The following is a 5078-nucleotide window of genomic DNA, read 5'->3' on the forward strand; positions in this document are numbered from 1 at the left end:
GTGGGGCTAACATGGACTCGATCGAGCATCATCGTATACGTCAAGACGGTTTGGGGCATACGTTGTGTGGACTGGACTTCTTTGGACATGGAATCAGTAAAAGTCATAGAATCTCATTCCCTCAAGAAAATGTAAAAATTGTGGAAAGGGGGAGGCTGGGTGGTTGCCTGGTTGGGGGCAAAGGTGAAAAAGGGACTAGGAGTTGTGAAGAAGATGCAAGGAAGAGCAGTCAGGAGTGGACCCTTACCGAAGGAGGAGTAAAGCGACCAGACACGAGATTTGGCCAGGAAAATGGGCCGGAGAAAAGGAGGGCATCAACCACCGTCCCTGCTGACGAAACCATGGCCCTACCATACACCCCTGAAGCTGCCTCCTGTCGGGCTGCCCTGCTTTCTAGAAACAATATGGCTTCATATCATTCCATTCAAAGTACTTTTTGTGTATATGAATCTGGTCACTGGACGCGGAGTAACTGCACACGAGCTCAGATGGGCTGGATATCGGCGTCGTTGGTTAGTCCCTCTGGATCTGGGCCATTACATTATACACGCGCCTGTGGTTTCCCAGAAAATGCACACTGTAGCAAAATACGTACGCTTCCGCGGTGGGTAGTGGGCCATGTTGACGGAGTAGAATAGGCAGATTTAACGCGAAAGTGGGGTGAGCCGCGGATCGGAATTGCGCACCCCGTCTGAGCCGCGGCTCGGATAGTTCGCTTTCCGTTAGATGGCTGCTGGGACGAATTCATTGCAGGGGCGAGCGCCTCCTCCACCCCCAAGTGCGATTTGGTCGGTGAACACTTCGAGACACAGCCATGGAGCGCCGACGGCGAGGGACAATGGAGTTTTTTATGCAACCAATTGACTGGTACGTGGACCTGTGCTTTTCCAACAATCTCATCTCGGTTTGTAGGCGAATGGCTTAGCTGATTGACGGACAGGCTTTCCAATTTTTTAGATCCACTCTTATTGAGGAAGTAGGGGAGAGCTTGGTGCCGCCCCCTCTAGCTGCGAATGGCGATATGCGGGCGGAGCTGGAGGTGACGCAGTAGCATCCGGCGGTGGCCAGCGGCGAAGCACAGATCGTCGCGGCGGCGTCCAGAAGGGAGAGCTCGCCTCCGACCTAGGAGTTGTCGATGGGCAAGATGAATCCGCAGGCGCCCGAGTGGAATAAGCGGTAAGTGTAAAACTGCTTGATTCCATCATCAGTGTTCGAATTTGTGGGAAAACTATAAACATGACTGACAAATCGTGAAAAGGGAGCGAGTTGCTTTGGATGTTGCGTGCTTACTGCATTAAGATATTTGATGCGAACAGTCAATTGGTCAGATGGACCCAAAAGCTCCACGATGAATGCGAAGGTACGCTCTTAATCATTATGGAGTCTGTAGAAACTCAAAATGCAATTGTCATTACAGGGGGGGCTAGCATAATACTTGTAGCGGCTCATCTTGGAATTTGGTTTACCCGGGGACTAGCAGCTAGCCTAGAAACTGTCTGGAATAGTTAAAATGCGGATAGGTACAATTTATAAACTGTGGTGAACATATGAACCTTCATGAACTAAGGCTGTAAATGTCGTTAGAAAGGGGATGGCATAGATAATGCAGCTGGAACATAAATTGTACTGCACTTCAAAAATTATGAGGTTGCGCATGTCTGTAATTTAGGTTACACATTCAGTATCCGAATACCTCAATTCGCTTCAAAAAGCTGTAGCAACATAGTGATGTCCCTGAATTAAAATACATAATTATATTAACATTGGTTTGTTGCTATGAGTAATGGAGTTAGTGTGGGCTGGAGTACCTATTTGACAGAATGTGGCAAGCTGTCCATAATTTGGTATTCGTTTTCTGTTGCTTGATGCATTGGGACTACTCATCATATATAATATAATCGAATGATGTTTTATAGTTATTGTTACACTACAACGGGATTGGTACACTGATAAAGAACTTAGAAAAATGTTGGCTGCAATGCAGCAGTAGAGTTTTTAATTTTATGAAAGCTTACTTTGCTGGCAGTTTTAAAGGTCAGTTTCTCTATTTGAACATGCACCTTCCATTGAGTACAGACTAGAAACCCTATTCAATATAAGGTTGAGACAGACAGTTTCTAATGCAATCGATTGGTCTAATTGACCACTTTAAAATAGTGTGCTTGAGTGGTCTAGCTCGAATTGCATTTTCAGAATGGATTGCTGTAGGCAACTGTGCTTAATAGACATGTGAATTATAGGTAGATGTAACGTGTTAATTAACACATGGAATGGTTTTCATAATTGAATGTGTAATTCAACTGGGTGAAACCATAGTAAACTAGACATCTGACAACTAGAGGCAGCTTCTGTATTATGACGGCATATTAAGTATATTGTGTCCGTCTTGAATTTCTTACTGTTAGCCTCTAGCGTGGTGTTTCAAGCAAATATGTTGAAATTGTACTTCTGAAGTGGAGACACTGTGACCTGAAATAACAAAATGGGATTGGTTTATCCATCTTGTAAAAGCAATTAAGTTTGGTTTTAGTTTACTGAATATAAAACATTGAAACACCTTTGAAGTAAAAATTGGAAAATAGTAGGAACCATAGAATTAATTACAAAAAGATGTTCTGTGTCATGTGGTTGTGTGGAAAACTGTTTACATGGAAAATGATAGATATCTGATGGACAAAGGGGGGGCAATCTGAAGCACTGCATAAAAGCTAGGTGGAGTTGATTACATATTTTTGGCAATCAGTGGTCACATGTCTACCCCAAGGTGCCTGATGTCATGATCTCGAAGGTGTTGTTCTGACAAGTTAGAGGTGATCGCGTAGGTAGTTGGATCCTGAAGATGCAAGTCTTGACGACGACCCCTAGGTTATATTTTGATACTTCGAGCCGGTGATAGCTGTCATGCCAGATGCTGCTATGGCAGTCCCCAAATTCCTGATGTGTGTTCAGCGATAGTTACATGCATGTAAAGCAAAACTTATACTTTGGTCTGGACGTGACCTGTTTAACTTGCATCCCACATAGCTGGTGTGGAAGTTCTTTTGCTCACGGCGAGCTTACATAATGATTGCTAAATGTATGAAGACATGTCTTTATAACATGTCTAAGATTTTCAGTTGAAGGTGTGGATGGTGAGAGGAGAGTTCATATGCTGCGAAGAGAGTTTGTATGATGGTGATGTTAGATTTTATTTTTACTGCTATGATGTTAGAATTTGAATGATGTCCTTTCATTGCCGTATATTAACACCATAGCATGGTAAGAGGGATAGTTTTCTTCAAGATTGTGGTAGGTTACGTGGTAAGAATTTTGAGTCTGAAGAAGAAATGCGCTACAAGCATGAGGACAATGCTAACATCATCCTGGAAGGACTGCGTCGATGCATATACGTGCTAACATCACTGGATGGCATGTTCCAGCGCAAGGATGGAGGGTGATCTATAATGTGAACATGCATCCAAGTTGCGAAATGTGAGTGTTGTGGTCGGTTGCACTGTCAAATTACTCAGCATGCGCATTTGAAGACCATAACTGACTTGAACTCGGTGTGTGTAGTGAGAACAGCTGGCTTTACATATTGAATTACATTCGGGAATTAACTGGGTTGTACATCTACACTCCCCTGACCCTGGTAAGCAGCATGATTACTCTCTGTCCATCAAATGACTGGTTATATATATTATGAATGAGAATTACTAATGTTCAGCAAATACGAAACTGCAGAAAGGAGAACCTGTAAAGAAAGCCGGGGCAGAAATTGCTTTACGAGGTGATATCTATGAGGGGGAACCGTGCTGAGCTGCCAGATTTTATGATTGAGGTAGTTCCATTCTGATATGAGATGGGCTATTGGAGGAAGTTTGGTTATCATATATACAGTCTGGTTCTAGTAGTTGTGAGTTTGCTGCGAGAAGCATAACACACTAGAAGGAAATGTTAGCTACCATCCCGGCTGTTCTGGTGTGGTAGTGGTTACCAGGGAGGTCAAGTGTTACCATATAAACTCGTATCGCAAATGGAGGCAAGTGTTAGCTACCATCTCCTGAATTGTGGTGTAGTGATGATCTCTCAATGAATCCGCTAGCATCCAGGGTTGTGTTTTGAGCAAGGGATGTGAGTTAAACTATAATCCACACCACCTGTCTTAGATGTAAGTGTGTCTGAACCACGCGTGGATGTATTAAGTACTGTAGATGTGCATGACTACAAATTATGGTTGGGAGCATCAGAAATTGTATGCTTACAACGTGTGGTTTGTAAGCTGTGGTAGCCGATGATTTTATAATACATGATGCCTGGTATGGCTTGGAGTTGAGTGAGGTCGAACACATGTTGTCCCTTCTGCACACAGAATGGGTGAATTTAGAAGCAGGAACTCTGAGTCTGAATAAGAGACATGCATGCCTGTGTGATTATTTTTTGTAGTTCAATTGCTTGGATTTAGATAAGAATTCGATGCATGAGATGGAATGGAGTTGAGCACTTGGGGGAGCAACAGGGAGGGTGCTTTTGGGCGATAACTTCATATACTTGGTAGTTGTTGAACTGATTATATAAACTCTCTCTTCACTCACTTGTAGAAAAAAAGAAATGCTTCCCGGCGTTGTCGCCGGCTCGAGCCATACAGATGATAATCTGTGCGCCGCAGTCCAGGCATGGAATGGGCGACAGCATCTCGTCGTGGCCGCCGGAGGTTCGTGGGATTCTCTAGCGGTGGGGCTCTAATTTTGGGCGCAGGTGGACAAGACTGGTAGCTACGCCCATTTTTTTTTTTTTTTGAGATAGGGTAGCTGCGTCCAAATGGGCTCGCCAGTTGCCGCTAGTCCAGAATCCCGTGCCTCACGGCCCACATTGTCTATCTAATTCTGAGCCGCTCTGATGGAGGCCGACGGCGTCAACATGTCTGGCAGTCAGACGTGGGCCATAAGCCCTGTTTATTAATATAGATACATGATATATACCTGGGCCTGTATGCTGTACGCTGGCCATCTCGAGACAAACGGAGGGAGTCGATATCGAGTGCATCTGTGCTCGAGCGTAGAACGGCACTTTCGCACTACAATATTTAATTAAACAAG

The 5078-nt window shown here is 44.2% G+C and overlaps 1 long non-coding RNA gene across 3 annotated transcripts; it reads left to right on the forward strand.

The window, feature by feature from the left end:
- Window positions 1-469: 469 nt before the first annotated feature.
- On the forward strand, window positions 470-4326 carry LOC119364305. Of its 3 annotated transcripts, XR_005174820.1 has the most exons (6): window positions 492-867; window positions 941-1176; window positions 1259-1360; window positions 3283-3471; window positions 3556-3631; window positions 3724-4326. It is a non-coding gene; the product is annotated as an uncharacterized LOC119364305 (long non-coding RNA). The 3 variants fall into 3 exon arrangements; XR_005174818.1 differs by having other exon boundaries at window positions 470-867; window positions 1259-3471; XR_005174819.1 differs by having other exon boundaries at window positions 471-867; window positions 958-1176; window positions 1259-3471.
- The last annotated feature ends 752 nt before the right edge of the window (window positions 4327-5078 follow it).

The sequence above is a fragment of the Triticum dicoccoides genome, chromosome 2B (genome assembly GCF_002162155.2).
Source record: "Triticum dicoccoides isolate Atlit2015 ecotype Zavitan chromosome 2B, WEW_v2.0, whole genome shotgun sequence".
Lineage (NCBI taxonomy): Eukaryota > Viridiplantae > Streptophyta > Magnoliopsida > Poales > Poaceae > Triticum > Triticum dicoccoides.